We start from the raw sequence: 19738 nt of genomic DNA, 5'->3' as shown, positions 1-19738 counted from the left end.
TGCTAGACTCGGAAGGAGATTAAAGCAGGTAGAGTAAAAGCAGTGACCTGGAAGTGAAGCTCCTCCCATGAATGACAGCCTGACTGGGAAGGCAAAGGCCACAGTAGTCCCAGATTTCAAGTACTGTGGGTTCCTGGAAGTTGCACAGAGCTCCATGCAGGAAAATATTGTCACCTCATGGGGTCCAGTTATTTCTAGAAGTAGTTTTCCAAATGCATAAAGAACATATAGAAGAAACCAATGCATGAATAAGAACCAAACAACAATGGACAAGAACCAAAGACCCAAATGGAGTGCAGTGACCAGATGACAAGTTTAGAACCACAGAGAGGCACTGGTAACACAACACACTGTGATCAAAACAAGAGGAAGGGAGGGGCTAAAAAACCAACATAAGTAAATGAAGAATTCCATGGGTAGTCAGACCAAGACAAAGATAGTCAGGGGGCCTGGAAGGTAAATCTGAAGAAATTATCCAGAACTCAAGAGGGGAAAACTCCAACAGTAGGAGAACACACAATAATGGACAGGGTGAGATGAAGAAACAAATCCAAAAAAAGCTCATCCTCAACAAAGGATGTAGACCAACTAGGACTCTCGGGCAGCAGCCACCCTTCTGGAACTTAAAGGACGGTTAGAGCCTCTCTGACACTAAAACAAGAAATAGACCACCAGCCGCTCTGGGGCTAAGGAAGATAGAGAACAATTCTAGGTGAAATTCAAGCAGTGTGGGAAATAAAGTTATTACCCACAAAAGAAAAGCACCCTGAGCATTTGGGCTCTAAGTGTATGCAGATATTAAGACATGAATGCACACGAGTTTACAGCTCAGAGGTTTGAGTCAGGAATCCCAAGGCTTCCACACTGTTTCAGAAGAACAGATGAAAAGGGTGGCCTTGGGTTTTGGTAACTCAAGAATGCAAATTACAATTTTTAGAATATCCACACAAAATACATCATAAACTGGTGTTATATAATTTCCAAATTACCAAAGCAAACAGTTTATAATTAAAACATAATAATCAGCCAGCCCCCAAAAGGCTAAGATAGGAAGGAGAAAGGGATGTCCAGCAGGCAGCCTGAGTAAACGGCACAGCTGCAGCAGGGCAGCCCACCTGCAGCCTGCCTGCTTAGCATGAGGCCTGGTCTCAATCCCAACACCAAGCAGAAAATAAAAAGCCCTCACTAAAATGGCAGGCTTAAACTCAAGTGGGTTAGTAGTATATGCAAATAAAATCAATTAATAAATTAAAAAATTAGACGAAAGACAAAGATTATCAGTTCTAATCTTTTTAAAAGACCTACATGCTGTTACAAAAGAAATACTTAGACAATACAGATATGGGGATAAGGAAGGTATTTTTAAGATGACTACCTAACCAAAAGCAAAGGTGGGGATGAAGAGAGAAAGCAAGAATGCTGCTCCACAAGCATGAAGACTCAGCTAAGACTCTCAGAGCCCACAAAAAACAGGATAACTACATGTTCTAACTCCAGCCTTGGGCAACAGAGACAGGCAAATAGACCAAGAGCTCACTGGCCAGCCAACCTAACCAAATGGCTAGCTTGGTTCAGTGAGTGATCCTGTCTCACAGCAACAAGGCAGAGAGCAATAGAGGCTGACATACTGGGGAGACAGAGGGAGGGGAGGGGGGTTCTTGCTCTGGCCTCTGCATAAGAATCCACCAGCCTGAGTACCCAGGAATTCACATGCATGAACCCTCCAAACATACACACCACCACCCACACTCCCACATCACATCACAACTCACACTCACATTCCACCCCTCCACCCCCCACACACACATACACACACACCCCAAAACAAAACTACTCACAAGCACTCAAGGTTTAAGCTACAATTTATCATCAGGAATAAGCTACAATCCTAAATGTACATGTGACTAATATCAACATAAAACAAACCACAAAAGAGAAAATACAACACCAACCTAGACCTAAGGAGAAATAATTCCAACCTTAGCAGAAATGTTTGTCACAGCTTTGTTAGTAAATTAATTAATAGAAAAAAAAAGTCTATGAATTCCAAACTTTCCTTCGAAACCTCACAAGCTTATACAGTATGCGGTGTACTAGCAGAACATATATATCAGCATTACTTGTAACAAACACAATGAAGACATGTGGGACACTATGCAGCACTGAAAATGAAGGGGCTTCCACTGTGAATTCCCAAGCAAAATGTCCAGCCTTTGTTCTTTGTCCAGCCTTTGTGAGACTACCTCACAAGAACACAAAGACACAGTAATCCCTGCACACAGCTGGAACACAGCGAGGCTGGCACTGTAGCGGTTATAAACACATCACAAAGCCTGCCACCTCAGAGTTAAGGAACAGCACGGTGAAGGTTGTGAACGGTGCTCACAACACTGGCAAAGACCCAAGGAAATGCTCAGTCTATTTTCCTGCCTCCCCTAGACATACATTTACCATACTAACACTGTCCCAACAATAAGAAGCAATAAAGGGAAGAAAGTTCACAGACTATCGATGCTAACCAGGATGTAAAGTGTTGATGGACAGAACAAGCAATGTTAAACTGTTCAGAAAGTATTCCTTCTGTTCGCCTGACCTTGTTTCTGAAAATGCTGACTGAGCAGAACCAGGTGAAGTGTCGGAGCATCCAGCACTCCTTCCTTCTCTGCAGTAACAGCTCCTTTCCCAGTCTGGCTCAGGAAGAACCAATCCATACCTTCCTCCTGGGGTCCTTGGCTCGGCTCTGTTCTGCTACTCTGTCTCCATTCAGGAGGGGAAGTTACTAAACTCCTCCATCAGGAAGGGCAGTTCACAATCACACAGATATCACTGTGATTCCCACAAGGTGCCAGAAACCATGCCTTGTAAAATGGGGCTGGTTCCCCAGCTTTACAGCCATTTCTACTCCTCTCCAGGATTGTCCCAGCTGCTCCTCAAACCTGTGGTGCAACTGAAAGCTGTCTACATAAATTAAACCCGTGAGTGCCCAGAGTCTGCCCAGTGTCTGGCCACACTCACTTCACTGAGAGCTCCTACAGAGACAATGCTTGGTGTCCTTCATTTAGGCAGTAAGAAGGTGGGAGCTCCTAATATGTCCCCTAAAGCTCGGTGCTCAAAGATGGAGGCGACCAGACCACACAAGTGTCTGCAACAAACACCAATGGCAGCAGATGCTACAAGAAGTTTCCAGTTTTTCAACAATTTCCTTCTTAGCACATTACTTACCAAGTTGTCCCTAAGAAATCAAAAACCAATGGTGATTTCGCCCTCTGCACACAGTCCCCACACAGTGTACAGGAGAAAATAAGACAGCTTTAGAAATTTCTAGGCAGAAGGGAAAGTTCTATAAACACAGACACCCAGAAGCAATCAGTCACGGATGAGACCCTGCATTCATGCCCATGTTCCTTCCTTCCCCGAGGGCCAGTGGGGGGTTCTTCAGGAGCCGGACTGAGGAAGGAAGATGGTGTCATTAGGGAAAGCAGCTGAGTCCAAGCAGTGCTCGGAGTTCTGAATTTGCCTCCGTCTAAGTTATGAACTGCCCAAGGTCTGGTCGCCTCCACCTTATCTCCAGGGCACAAAAATACTCTCACGGGGTGATATCACAGCTCAGAGTCAGAGTGCAGCAGGTGACAGAAAGAGCACCTTGTAGACAGCAGCTCCCTCAGTTTTGTGAGTTCTTCTATTTAGGAGAAAATACTGTTCAGAAACTTCGGGGAGAATATGAGTGCTTCACCAGAAGCATGGAGCTCGCCAACCACAGATCAATGAGTAGAAGACGACAGTAAAAAGCAAATATGTAGCCGAGCCATGTCTGACTGAGAGGCTGGAAAACAAACGTAATTTTTATGTTTTATGTACTAGTTACAAAAAGTAAAAATATGGAGAGATGACTCAGCAGTTAAGAGCATGTGCTGCGGGGTTGGGGATTTGGCTCAGTGGTAGAGCGCTTGCCTAGCAAGCGCAAGGCCCTGGGTTCGATCCCCAGCTCCGAAAAAAAGAATAGGAAAAAAAAAAAAAAAAAAAAAAGAGCATGTGCTGCTCTTGCAGAGAGAGGACTTGAGTTTAATTCCCAGCACCCATGTCAGGCAGTAAACACCATTTATAATTCCAGTTCCAGCAACTAAGATGCCCTTTCTGGCCTCTGCAGGCACCTTTATCCACATGTGCCTTCCCAGACATAGTACATGAGCTTAATTTAAAATTTAAAAACGGGGCTGGAGAGATGGCTCAGCGGTTAAGAGCACTGACTGCTCTTCCAGAGATCCTGAGTTCAATTCCCAGCAACCACATGGTGGCTCACAACCATCTGTAAAGAGATCTGATGCCCTCTTCTGGTGTGTCTGAAGACAACTACAATGTACTCATATATAATAAATGAATAAATCTTCTTAAAAAAAAAAACACATACGTACAAACAAAATCAGAAAGCTAAGTGCCTGTAAGGGAAGGTGCTGAACCAGTGAATCTCTCATCTCAATAGGTTCTTGATGTTTAGTTCCCAGTCATATCTCAGCACCAAGGCCGACAGACATCAGAAAGAAAGTCCCACAGGCCCAGGCAGGACAGTGTGGGCCTGGGAATTAGACCCAACAACTGTAACTCTAACAGTAACTCCAGCCTCTAGCTTAACATACAAAACATCACTTCTTCCTCCTATTCTAATGATTTCCCATTGTTGTTCTGTAACAATCAGTGCTGAGCAACATTTTTCATGTCTCAAATGACTACCCCCGTCAGTGGAAACCTTTGAACTCTGCAAAGTCTACAAATGTCCCACTCAACTGAAATTCAAGGAACTTGGTCCTTTTCAAGTTCTGTTGGAGACCATAATTGCTCACAGATGTTAAGGGATGCTTCAAGTCACTCAGTCCTGACCATTATTCCTTAGGCATAGTTAGGGCAGAATAGTGAATGGCAGGAGAAATTCTAAGGTAGTTATTACAAATTAATCATGACCACTTAAGTAACACACCTTCCCAACCACTACAGTTGGGAATAGCTAGACTAGCAAGTGTAAGCGTACAATTTACAAACACAACACTGAGTGTAATTAATGCCATTAAATTTACACAAAAGTTGATAATTATGTGCTCTTTATATTTGACTCGCACACAGGAGAAGTGGCAGGACCCTGGTGTCTCAGCACCGCTGCCCACACAGTTGGTACCCATAGGTCAATGTCTCTTGTCTGTTGAAGGAATCCATTTATCCTAGAATATATCATTGCCACATGCCATATGGGAGGTTAACTCTCCCAAAGACCAGTAGAGAATTTGCATTAATAAGAGGTTTTTTTAACGTTTTGTTCTTGGGGCCCCTTTTATACTCCAAAGCTTTTCTAGAAACCACAAAGAGCTTTGGTTTATGTGGGTTACATTTTGGAATATGTATCATAACAGAAATTAAAACTGAGAAAACCTTAAAGTGCAAGAGTACCCAAGCCTGCATCCACTAGCTACTAGCCTGAAAAAGCTGGCAACTCCACTGCAAGGTAGGGAGGGACCTCGAGGGGCAGGGCAAAGTGTTTATTGTTTTCTGCCTTGAGAACCTCCCCAATGAGCCTCAGGGACACCTGGCCATTGTGACAGGCTGGTATGTACATGTGTGGTTCTTCCACCACCTTACTGATAGATAGCTGCAGAACAGATGTGCCACACGCTGTTAGAGGAAGACTTCAAGTTTGACATTTTTTCCATGTTAGACATTATAGTCTTCACATAACACCTAGAGTGATAGAAGTTGCTTTAAAAGTGAGGAACCTGAGAAAGCTGGCCAGCACCTCTGCAGCAGAACTGGACACAAAGGTCACAAGGGCAACATGGCAACCCTCCTCCTGCTCAAACCAGTTCTCATCAAGTTTTTTATTCAATCAGACATGTTTTGGCTAGATCCTCTCCAAAGCACCTGTTTTTCTGAACATATCTTTGGAAACCATGAGCACACACAGCACTGGGTACATAGTAGGAACTTACAATTGTATTAAACAAATGTGCTGAAAATAGCAAGCCTATGGCAGCTGCTGCAAAAGAGAAGATACACAAAACCTGTATTCGTTTTTTATTGATAGAAGACTTTGTAGCTCACAGATTATCAATATTTAAAACAAGGCTAATTATAAACCATACAGTATCAAAAACAGATGCATAGTGTACTCATCTGAGGGTCAAGAAAGCATAAAATTTCTTTCTTTTTTGGTCTAAAACATTACCAAGCCAGAAGTATCAGAAGTAAGTCTACAGAGGCCAAATAAGGTCCACAAACCAAGTGGTATCCTGATATAAAAACAAAACAAACAAAACAAACAAACAATAAAAACCACTACTTTCCCCCCATTTCCTAAAAGTTGAATCACTCTAACCCTCCTGTTAGAAAACTAGACCTAACAAAAGTCACAGACAGCACGCTACACAGCACAGTTCATGTTTGCAGTATTATCTTAAAGTCTTAACAGCATATCCTTCTACTTAGGAAGTACTTATAAAATAAAGAAAGTGGGCTAGAAAGACTGCTCAGCGGTTGCAAGCACTGGCTGCTCTTCCAGAGAAACCCAGGTTCAATTCCTACCACCCACATGATAGCTCGCAACTGTAACTTCAGTTCCAGGGGATCCAACACCTCACAGAGATATACATGCAGGCAGAATGCCAATACTCTTAAAATTAAAAAATAAACAATAAGAAAGAAAACAAAACTGTATTTCCAGCCCCCAAAACACCAAGGTTTGAGGGAAGGTGCCAGTAGAAGAAACTGGCTTTTTTAGGGGGAAGGGGGGTACTGTTTCACCTGAGGCATCCTAACCAGAATCACAGGCCTGAAATTAAGAGGTAATTTCCAAACAACTTCAATTTTCAACAGAGGCTGAGTCTACGGAATCGGAGGAGCTAACTTCAAATCAGGTGCAGTGTGTGTACTCTCTTCAGCCAACTGTAAAAACTTAACAGAAATTTGAACTGGCAGGTAACTCCAGGGCACTCTCCAGACAGGTCCCCAGCGTTTGGGGAATGAGCTTCTCTCTAGCCTGATTCCTTTTAACCACAGCAAGTGCTTGTGCTTGGAGCAGCAATAACAGAAGCCCTCCATAAGCACTAGAAGGCTATTCTTAACTCAAAGTATGCCATCCTTACCCTTACACTCAGACACAAACACTATTTACACCCTCTATCAGCACACCAAAAGCCTACCCAACAACTCAAAACACAGCCATTGTCACCCTCAGCCCCCAGTATAAACACTGATGACTTACTGCCCATGCAGTCTTGCCTTCGTCTCTGTCAGTGACACTGCAGGCTTTCAGTAAAGTCCGTGGAAAAAGTGCTGAAGAACACATGAGTAATGTGTCTGCGTTTGTCTCTCAGTTGCTGTGGTAAACACTGACCAAAAGCAACTTTGGAGGACACAGTTCGGTTGGTTTACAAGGTACAGCCACCATCAAGGGACACCAAGGCAGGCAGGAGTACAAAGCAGAAACAACAAAACAGTGCTTCCTGGCTTGCATCTCATGTTCAGCAGGACCACCTACCTAGGGGCGGCACCACCAAAAGTGGGCTGATCCCTCCCACATCAATCATTAGTCAAGAAAATGGACCACAGACATCCTCAGAAGTCAACCTAACGGAGGGTCCCTCTTCCCAGATGTAAGTTGGCAGCCATGGTTAGGTATAACACAATTAAAATATTAGACACCAGCCACGCTTGGTGGTGAACCTCTTTAATCCCAAATCTCAGGAAGCAGAGGCAGATGAAGGCGGACGTCTAAGTCTGAGGTTAGCCAGTTCAAGGACAACCAGAAACTATACAGAGAAACCTTAAGGAGGAGGAGAAGGAGGGGAGGGGGAGGGGGAGGGGGAATAATAATAACAATAACAATAATAATAATTGTCTTCTTGTCTTTGTCACTGGTGACTTTATTCTGAGGTTATTCCTGCTTCTCTTCATCTTTGTTTCCACAGGAACTTGTCACTCAACAACAAAACCAACAAAAGATGCCCACACATTTGTAGGAAGCCCATTTTATACTAGGAACTCAAAAGCAGTGAAAAGGTAACAGCTGTTGCTGCTCTCAGGCAGCCTGTGGCCAGTAAGTAAAATCAAACCTGTATATCAACGAAACTTCACAAGCAGTGGGAAGGGGTGGGGGAAAAGGAAATGGGGTGAGGCCCTAACCCACAGGCTCCAGCCAGAAGAGAACCTAAGCTGTGTAAGGAATGACACAGGAGCAGAACAAGTCATGAACAAACAAACAAGACAGGTCAAAAAAAAAAAAAAAAAATCAAACCCAAACCAGAATACTAGTGGAACTCCATATATATATAAATATATATATATATGTGTGTGTGTGTGTGTGTGTGTGTGTGTGTGTGTGTGTATGTATGTATATGTATAAACAACACACACACATATATATCATAGGGATAATCTCTTATGTACTGTGTGGAAGCATCACCAGTCAATAAAAAGCACATGGCCTGTTATCAAAAGGCAGGAAGTAGAAGGTAGGATTCCAGGAGAGAGAGAGGAATTCTGGGAAAGAGTCAGTGGCATTGGAAGAGTTGCGACCTGGACTCTGAGGAAGTCAGACATATGAAACTGAGGAGAGGTAACCAGCCACGTGGCAGACAGAAGAGTTGAACAGGTTAAATAAGTTACAAGCTAGTCAGGGAACAAGCCTAGCAAAAGGCCACAGCACTTTTAATAAACAATAAGCCTCCAAGTCATTATTCAGGAACTGGAGCCCACGTGGAAAAGCCTGAGGTTAATACATATACACGTGTGTGTGTGTGTGTGTGTGTGTGTGTGTGTGTGTGTGTGTGTGTGTGCGCGCGCGCGCGCGCACACTCACGTGTCCAAGAGGGAGTTCACAAGCAGCGAGGGCACAGTGGACAGAAGACAACTTGCAGGAGTCGGATCTCCTTCCCCAGTGTGGGTTTCAGAAAGAACCAGGATGGATGTCGATGTCAAGGCTCGCAAAGCACCTGCACCCACTGAGCCAGCTCAGCCACCCAGGAAGAATTAAGCTACAATTTAACCAGGGTTTCTCACACTTTAAGTCAGAACTGCCGAGAGCCCCAAGGACAGGTTCAAGTTATTTTTTTTATTCTGTTAGTTAACTACCATGAACATAAACTACTAAAGCCATATGCTTATAACACTTGTAAAATTATAAACTAAAAACTCAAAATTTAAAAGTACTGTCTTTACCAACGTAAACACTTGGACAATGTCCAAATGCCAAATATCTACAATACGTGAATTTCAATTGACAGCAGTGAGCTGACTCAGGTGGTGATGTGGTCACCCACACTCACGTCTGACTAGCTATGTGGACTTGACCCTGACTCTACAGGCAGTGTGGCACTGCCGGATGATGGGGCCAGCCACTTCCCTCTTCAAAGCAACATGAAATGGCAACCTCTAGGTGAAGTCAGACGCTATAAACACTTTCATCTCTGTTCTCTGGTAACGTATCCCTGCATTTCAAGCAGAGCCACTTTTGTGCCAACACAAGCAGCTAGAGGCAATGAAAGTGCAAGACAGTACCTGGTTAGGCAGCGAGGTGTCTGGAAACTTTTATTTTAATTTTATCTTCAAAGGGGTAAAGAGTAAGTACGATCTTTCTAGACAATTTGAGAGTGCTAATAAACCCCACCTACTTAATCTTTCATATCTTCCGGAGCCTGAAAGCCTTAGCAGGAGTTTATGTGACTGTGCACTGAGGAGCACTGAACTCATACAGAAAAGCTTTCTTGTGGTTACATTTTAGTTCTGTATATAACCAAGTACCTAACTCTGTTTCCTTTACACGCTCAGCCCATGACTTCCTGTTAAGACGGCACAAGAAATCCTCTTTGATGGGCTCTCTACTCCAAACACAGCAACCAGAGGGGAAGCATCAAAGGGAAAGCCCAAAATGTTGTGGTAAAACTAAAAATATATATAAACACTTATTGAAATGGAAACATAAAGATTCTCCCTCAGAAGGAATTTTGTGCCTCTGTGCTCAGAAACCCAAACCAGGCAACAACTGCAGGCTAGGCCAGAGTTCAGGCAAGCCAGGAAGGGGACATCTGAACTGACATTTCCAAATGCAATGCCTTTTCACCCAACCCAGCCTCCTAGTGCTTTGCAGGGCGGATCAACGTGATCCAGGTCTTAGCTAGCTTCCTGGAGATGAACTGTGCTCTAGCACTGCAGCACCACCTGCTGAAGACAGACGGACGGATGGACGGACGCACACGCACAAAGTTAGTCCACAGCTGAAACTGGTTGTGGAGGGATGGACTCCACATCATTCCAACCAGCTGCTCTCTCTTGTTTTTAAAACTGGAGCCAATTCTTGCCCAAACTGCCTGAAAATAAACAGTACCCCTCTCACTCCTCCCATTGCCTGTAATCACCACAGGAAGATGTGTCTGCTTCCCTCACCACAGTGGCAGCCATCTCAGGAAAGACTGCTAGACTTCTATTCACATTTTCCATGGGGCTAAGGACACAGCTGAGGCAGCAGAGCACAACCAAATCAACCCTTTCCTCCCCAGCTTGCTCTTGGTCATGGTTTTACCATAGCAACAGTAACCATAACTAAGACAACTTGGTACTGGGATCATGGAGTACTGCTGTGACTGACCTGACTAGGTTGTTTATTGGAGGATTGTGGAAGAACTTTGGAACATTAGGCTAGAAAAGTCAGTGAGTGTTCAAAGCTTAGTGAGCTATTCTGGGGGAGCTTTGAAGGTAAAACTATTCAGAGCAGGGGATGGGTAAGGGAACTAGAGAGATGGCTCAGTGGTTAGGAGCACTGACTGCTCTTCCAGAGGTCCTGAGTTCAAATCCCAGCAACCACATGGTGGCTCACAACCATCTGTAATGGGATCTAATGCCCTCTTCTAGTGTGTCTGAAGACAGTGACAGTGTGCTCATACATATATAACATATATAAATCTTTAAAAAAAAATTCAGAGCTATGCAGACAATGGAGGCCTGCAAAGTTGCGGGGGGGGGAGTTTAAAAGTCACTCAAAGACTCTTATCAGAGCCATTTGTTACTCTGAGTTGACAATCTGTGGTTCTGTGGTTCTGGTTATCTAGGGCTAAAGAATGGGCTGTGATTAACAAAAGACCAGAGCCACCAAAATAAAACCTTTGCTTTACTGGGACAACTGATGCTGGTCAGCTGGAACTAAATAATTAATGGTAGTTTTTTGTTTTGTTTTGTTTTGTTTTGCTTTGCTTTGCTTTTATAAAAAGAGACATGGAGGGGAAATCTGGAAAGTGTTTCCTCAGGGTCAGCACACAAAAGCTGTGTTTCAAAAGTAGCCAAGACTTGGTAATGCATAAGAGCACCCACTCAGTCCGTACTGGTTTTGAAGGCATGAAAGGGTCACAGAGAGCAACGGAGGCTTGGCACTCTGAGAAGACAAGATAGGCCATGGGGAAGGTGCAGCCTCAATAGCAGTTGAAGTCCTACAAAGGAATCATGAAGACGAGATGAGGTTTGGCATGAGGAAGACAGCCCTGAAGAAAAGCACAGTCTAATTACAACAGAGACCCCAGCATTTTGGAGAAGCCAGTTCGTGGAATGCACCGAGGACAGCAGTATCAGTGCAGTGGAGCCTGCAAGCCTGGAGGATAAGCTGTGTGCTGCAGAAGATGGAGCCAGAGAAGTGGTTTAAGCCAGAAGGTGGTGAGTGAATCCCAGCTTTGGACACTGATTTAGTTACACTTTTGAAGTTAGGTTTGCTTTGTTCAAATTGTTACTGTGCCCTGGTTCTTTCCTCTTGGAGTAAGAAAGTATTTAATTTTCATTTTTACAGGAGCCCATGGTTGAGACTGGACTTTTAAAAACACATTTTGGACTTTTAAAAGACTGGATATTTTAAAGAGACTGAACCTTTAATGTGTTTGAATTTGTAAAAACTGTGGGATTTTTAAGGTTATATTTTATATTATGATATTAATGTTAACATGCTATCTTCGGGAATAAATGAGAAAGAAAAGGCTCTAATTGAAAAGTGATGTTTGAACGTCAGGTTGACACGGAGGTCAGCTGTGCTGGCAAGTTTTATGTCAACAGAAACTAAAGTCATCTGAGAAGGGGGAGCTTCATATCAAGAAGATGGCTTCCTAAGATCAGGCTGTGGGAAGCCTGTAGGGCATTTCCTTGATTAGTGATTGATGTGGGAGGGCCCAGCACACTGTGGGTGGGGCCACCTTAGGGCTGGAAGCCCTGGGTTCTATAAAAAGCAGGCTGAACAAGTGCTATGTGGCAAGCCAGTAAGCAGTGTAGCTACAAAGCAGCATTCCTCCCTGCCCTTTGTATGAGCTCCTGTCTCCAGGTTCAGGCCCTGCCTGAGTTCTTCACTGCCTTTGATGAACTATCACATGGAACTGTGAGTGAAACAGACCTTTCCCCCCACAGCTTACTTTTGGTCATGGTGTTTAATCACAGCAATAATAACCCTAGGACATTAGCACCCACATGGTGACTCACAGCTGCCTAGAACTACGGTTCCAGGGATCCAACACCTGCTGACTTGCATAGGCACTGCATGCAAGTGGTGCACATACATACTCAGGCAAACATATGTAAAAATAAGCAAAGCTTTTTGAAAATTAAGTCAGCTACATAGTCACTCGTTCAAGTTTGTGGGAGTACATCCACCCAGTTTGAGTTTTCTGAGGGCAATTAGGGAAATACACCAAAAGCTCTAAAGTGTTAGACTCTGTAAGAATTAACCCATTTCTGGAAATTTAATAAAAGGAAATAACCAGAGATGAACACAGAAATGACATAAAGAAATGCTTATTACATACTTACAATCAGCAAATAATTGAATAATGTATAATACAGCCATATAAAATGACATGGGCCACTGGTCTCATTTTAGAGGAATTCGGTTAGTGGATTGGGAAAGTGCTTGTCTAATTAAATCTAAGGTTATAAAATAATTCATGCATCATGACTGCAATTTTATCCTCTATACATAAATGCATGCACATACGTGCATACACAATCCAAAGCTGCTGTGGCTATTTCAGTCTTCACTAACTCCCAGTGTCCTATGGTGACCACACTATCTCTGTTCTGTTCCCAGTCCACTGTGGCTTATGCACCTGAGCACTGACATCTGAGGTTAACCTCTAGCCTCCATAACTAATAGAATAAAAAAGGCATGATGGCCACGTGGTGGTGATGGGTGCCTTTAATCCTAGCACTTGGGAGGCAGAGACAGGAAGATCTCTGTGAGTCCAAGGCCAGCCTGGGCTACAGAACTAGTTCCAGGATAGCCAGAGCAACCCAGAGAAACCCTGTCTCAAAAAACAAACAAACAATAAATAAATAAATATTAAACAAATAAAAGCAAGATGGTTTTAATGATTGGTGATGAGTTTCCAGGTAACGTGCTGTGCATGTTAGAAAAGGGAAGTGGAGTCTACAAGTCAGGAAAGTCAAAAACTCCTCAGAAGTTACTAGAATCACAAGCATTCTAAGTGTCAAGGCTTTGTATTTATTTATTACCAGCAGCAGAAAGAGTTTTTAAATCCATTTTATAATTCCTTGTCTTTTAAGAAGGGCACCCTAATGTGTGGGCACCTGGGCAAAAGTACCAGGAGTGCAGGCTCTTTGTTCACACGCCAAACGGGTCCAGGGTTGCTATGCCCATACATGGCATTTATCTTTATGTTTCAACATAGAAACATACTTACTGGTATGTTTTAAACTAACACTCAAAAGTACAGGACATATCATTATATATCACCTTAGACACCAAATAACGTTTCTGATTTTCTATAAAGCATAAAGCATGTATCAAATACTGAGGTAGTTTGAATGAGAATGCACCTCATAGGCTAATATATCTAAATACTTGATCCCAAGTTATGGAACTACTTAGGAAGGATAAAGAGGTGTAGCCTTATTGAACGAGATTTTTTGCTGGGGGCCAGTTCTTAAGTTTCAAAAGACTCAGTCTCTCTCTGCCTCAAGATGTGAGCCTCTCTGCTACTGCTCTAACACCATGACTGCCTGCCTGCCTGCTGCCTGCCTGCTGCCTGCCTGCCTGCCTGCCTGCCTGCCTGCTGCCTGCCTGCTGCCTGCCTGCCGCCTGCCGCCTGCCTGCCTGCCTGCCTGCCTGCCTGCCTGCCTGCCTGCTGCCTGCTGCCTGCTGCCTGCTGCCTGCTGCCTGCTGCCTACTGCCTGCTGCCTGCCTACCATGATGGCCATAGACTCTAACTCTCTGGAGCCACAAGCCCCAAATTAAATGCTTTCTTCTATAAGTTGCCTTTGTCATAGCAAGTAGAACTAGAACAGGAACTAAGATAGATATATTAAGGAAATTAGAAGAACGAGTTTCCTCCTCCTCAATCTGCAGAAATAATTTCCACAGCAGAAAGGAGACACATTTCAGTCGCTGCAATCCTGTTACACAGATGAGGAAAATGCAGAAACAAGAGGTTTGCCATGTTGCCAAGGTCACAAACCATGTAAGAGATGGAGTCAACCTTGAGAAACGCATTATATGTTCATTATGTTCATCCAAATGTTGTATAAGCATGAGGACCTGACTTAATAACCCAGCACACACACACAATTTGAGGTATGGGCATGTACACACCTGTAACCCCAGCACTACAGGGGCAGAATTAGGATTCCTGAATCTTGATGGTTGCTGTATTGCACAAACATGTATACTCATACACACAGGTAAATAGATGTGCACACACCATTCATACACCACCACCACCCCCCACACACACACACCACACAAATGAGCGCATGCAAGCATGCAAACATTTTCTACAATTTCAAATTCAAATCCCATGGCTAGCGTTTAAAAGCACTGACTGCTCTTTCAGAGGTCCTGAGTACAAATCCCAGCAACTACATGTTGGCTCACAACCGTCTGTAATGGGATCTGATGTCCTCTTCTGGTGTGTCTGAAGACAGCTACAGTGTACTTATATATAATAAATAAATCTTAAAAGAGAGAGAGGGAGGGAGGGAGGGAGGGAGGGAGAGAGGGGGTGGATATTTCCATTTAAAAGAAGCCATCATTATCTGTGAGCAGCCGTGCTCCTCATTCACTCTGCCACAGCTCTCTGTTCTCTCCCACCCCATACATCTCCCCCATCTCTCTCCATCCCACACGACAGTCTCATTTTGAGACTCCAGTGGGTCCCTCCACCTGTCAGAGGCAATGCCTCTGTTTCCTGTTCCTACCTGCACAGAGTTCACCCACACTCCACAGCATCTCCACAATTACAAAATGTCACCTGTGCATGAACACTTCCACCAGACACCTTACATGAAATGAGTCGTTCAAACTTCATTTTGAAAAGTTAAATGGCAATTTTTTTCTTCCTGTCTTCAATAAAAAGCCAGGCATATGCTAGACAGGAGATGCATAGAATATAATTTCTTTTGTATTTTCTTTTAAATAAAAAAGCATTCTTGTTCTCCTTATCACATAAAAATTCAAAATATTTACTACTAAACATACTGGACTTGGTATGTAGTTATTAGGCACCACCAAATGGCATTAACATTAATTTTTCCAGCTGATAAGCAAGCCAGTAGACAAAAACAGCAAAAACCATGGGTCATGAAAGCAGTACCTCACCTAAGAATCTGGTTGGCAGCTCTGTCATCAGAGCAGCATGAATGCCAGAGCAGCTTGACCGCTGCTTAAGGCCTGCTCCCTTTCTGGCTTAACCTGTAACTCTCTAGGAACCTCCCCAGAATTGCAATTTACAGGGAAAGGGCCTGTCCCATCCCCCTGTGCAACCCTAATACAACCTGGTTTGACTATATCATCTTCTAGTTCCTTCCAGGGCAGCTCCAAAGCCATCCTGAAATCCCACTTAGCAGAAGAGATAGGAAAGGGAAAAAACAAGTTTTCTCAGCAACCTTCTGACATGTAACTTGAAAGCCATCAAAATGGTATGGCTGGTGTATGTGGCTGGTACGTATGACTAAGGTGTCTGCAGACTGCTCTCCCTTGGTGAGCCCACACTCACACCCGAGTGCATCCTTATGACTGCTTTCTCTTAACTCTTCTGCTTACATCTATATTAGAACATCCTTAGTAAAACCCAGCTCTGCTTTATGCTGCCTAATCCTGAAGTTCCTTTCTGCACAAACTGAAGCCACAAACCCCAGTTTGGCCGGAGTCAAGGTCCCCAAAACATTAAGGGAACTCCTTAGGCTGCCAAAGATAGTGGCATGGAACTGTGTCCGCCCCTCACTGCCAATAACAAGGTCCCCACTCTCCCAAGTTGAAGTTATATTTTTCTTTTGTTGTAAGAGTGTTTTCCTGAATGTTATGTATGTGCACCACATGAACGCCTGGCACCTAAGCGGTCAGAAGAGGACATCGGGTTCCCTGCAACTGGAGTTATGGATGGTTATGAGCCACCGTATGGGTACTGGGAATCAAACTAGTCCTCTACAAGAACAACAAGTACTTTAACCACTGAGACATCTCTCCAGATCGTCATAATTTCTACTAAGAAATCCAAAACCTTTTTCAGCAGCACAGATTAAAGTTCCCACTTCCCAAAGAGCTATACTAGGACAGAGATTTCTAACACAAAAACAAGATGCTTGGCATTTATTATTAATGAATCCTAGACCATAGAGGCCACCTCTGTGGAGAGGGTCACCCATACCTGAACGTCTAGTACCCTCTTTAAGTTGATAAAAGCCTACCTTGTAACAGCCTACAGAACAGTAGGACGGTGGGCTTAGCTTCCTAAATTACTGCCTTCTGTCCTATCTACTGCCTTCTTCACTCATCTTCCAAACCCCAAGACCCCGATCCTCTAAGCTCAGAGACCTCCCACCCATTCAAGTCTTAAATGCAAGGAATTTCCTTTGTTCTGTGGGCTGCTGCTGTATCTCCTACCCCAATCTCATCATCTGAAATGCATCTCCAGTGTAACTCTCTAATGAACCTTTATTATTTAAAAAATCAATAGGATAAAAAAATCCTTTCTATCTAAACCATCCTTACTCTCTGTAAAGCAGGTTGTCTCAGTAAGAATAACTTGCTAATAACTATGACTCCACTGGTTATGTTTTAGATCTCAGACCACACAAGTCTGTTAGTGCAGTAACCACTTATTGTGATAGATCTTCATAGCTATCAGTAACACACCCACATATTTTATTTGTCTCCCCAAACACCTGAGAACCAACCAAGGTCAGATATAGATATAGATATATAGATATAGATATATAATCATGGACATGGGAGCAAGGAAAGGTGAGCAGTGTCTCCCAGAGCCTTGTTGAAACCTTTTGACTTTTGTCAGTTGAAGATCGAGGGCTCCAAAATATTTCCAAATACATTTCTATTCAGTGTATGAGATGGGTGGGGAGGGTGTGTGTATGTGCACATGTGTGTGGTATAGGCTGTGTGTGTGTGTAAGTATGTGTGCCTGAGTGTGTGGGGGGGGATATATGGAGGATGTGCATACGTGCGTGTATTTGGTCAGAGAACAACTTTGGGGAGTTGATTCTTTCCTTTCATTGTGGGTTCCAGGGATTAACCTAACCATCTTGCCAGCCCTAAAAATGTCTTTTAATAAATTCTAACTCTGGTTTATACTGGCTTATCCAGAAATTATTTCCTTCAGCTAAGCTAAAAAACCCAGTTTTACCTAAGTCAGGTCCTTAAAAGACCAAGGGGATCCTTCAGATTGCTGTAGAAGCAAGCTAGGTGTCAGGTCAAAGACACGCTGATCATGTTTTCACAATAGAAAACCATGGTCTCTGGCCCCTCCTGATCTGGGCCAAGTATATCCTTCCTATGCACTAGTCCAGCCTCCCTGGTGATCTGTGCCTAGTGTTTCTCTCTGGTCAGCCTTATCTGTCATACTTCATTTTCTTGTTCTTGCTGTTTTTGATCTCTCTTAGGAGTACCACTTCACTCTATAGTTTCTGTGTTTTTACTAGTATATTTTCTACAACTTTTCAAGGATCCTCAAAATATTCAGACTTTTAGAAAATTGTTCTGAATCTTTAAAATATCTGGTAGGAGGGACTAGCAAGATGGCTTAATGGTTAAGACACATAATGCTCCTGCAGAGTTCTCAAAAAACTAAAAGCAGAATTACACCTCACCAAGCCATATACCTGACATACACCTGACATACACCTGAGGGCTCCAAGCTCCTTCTGCACTACCCACAACAGCACAGCTGTCCATCAACAGGTGAATGAGCAAAGGAACAGAACTCCATCCAGCTAGAAACAAGAATGACAAAATGCAAGAAAACGGATGGAGATGGAGGTCATGTCATGAAAACTAAGTAAGACTCAGAAAGACAAATGATGTGTTTTATCTCATATGGGGAACCTGGAATAAAATTACATATGCATGTTTGTGTTCAAGGCATGAAAGTTGAAAGCGGCATATGACAGGGGGACACGAGGGCTTCAAAAGAAGGGGGAAGAGAACAAGATAGGGTAGTGAGATGTTATAAAATCAAACCAGAAAAAAAACGATTGTTTTAACAGGACCAGCAAGAAAAGGAGAAGTGAATACAGGACAGAGTGGAGGGTGAACAGTCACTAAGGGTAAGAATACATATGCACAAAATATATTACTTTAAAAAAAAAAGATTAAAAAAATTGAAAAACTTTACCTTTAATGTGAAAAACAGAGGCAGCCTCAAATGAAACGATGAAGAAGAATTGTAATCAGTGATACGCACAGTAGATTGTAAGAAACTACTGTGAAAAGTTATAACCCACAAATTAGATAATCTCGGGGAATAAATTAACCCCTAGAACTCAATCAGTAAGATTTAATCATGAGAAAAGAACAAACAAACAGAAAATCTGAACAGATCAAGAAAAGTAAAGAGATTGGATCAGTAAACAAAAGCTTCCCTAGTACCAGAAGGCCTTCCTAGAAAATGTCAATTATTTAAAGAATTAAAATCAATTCTCCTCACAATATTCCAAAAGTGTGAAGAGGAAGGAACAATTTCAAACTCATTTCCAAAGATCTAGAACTGTCTGATGCCAAAGCAAGACAAGAACACTTGAAAAAAAGATAATTAAAGGCCAATATTTAGGATAAGCCTAGAAACACAAAAATTCTCAAATACTAGTAAATGGGTGGAGATGTGGCTCACAGATTGAGAACACTGGCTGCTCTTGCAGAGGATCTGGATTCAGTTCCTGGCACCCATATGGTGACTCACAACTATAATTCTATCTCCAGGGGATCCTCCACTCTCTTCTGGCCTCCACAGACACTGCACACACATGGAAGGTGGACATACATGCAAGCAAACACACACACATAAAATAAATCTTTAAAAAAAAAAATACTAGTAAGGCTGGAGAGATGGCTCAGTGGTTAACCCTGACTGCTCTTCCAGAGGTCCTGAGTTCAAATTCTACCAGCCACATGGGGGTTCACAACTGTCTATAAAGGAATTTGATGCCCTCCTCTGGTACGTAGATGTCCATGCAGACAGAGCACTCCTACACTTTAATTAATTAATTTATTAATCAGTGCTAATATTCAGTGCTGCATCAAAAGGACTATATATCATTAAGAAGTGAATCCTGGATTCAATATCCACAAATCTATGAATGCCTCTCATCATCATATCGAGAATGAAAGACAAAAACCATGTGATAATACTGATGGACGTAGAAAAGGCAACTTACCAAATTCAGCATCTTTGCATAATGAGACTGAACAGATTAGCTTGTGAGCCAATGC

Source organism: Rattus rattus, chromosome 14, assembly GCF_011064425.1.
Source record: "Rattus rattus isolate New Zealand chromosome 14, Rrattus_CSIRO_v1, whole genome shotgun sequence".
Classification (NCBI taxonomy): domain Eukaryota; kingdom Metazoa; phylum Chordata; class Mammalia; order Rodentia; family Muridae; genus Rattus; species Rattus rattus.
The sequence above is the reverse complement of the archived record's forward strand: the minus strand, read 5'-3'. Positions refer to the sequence as shown.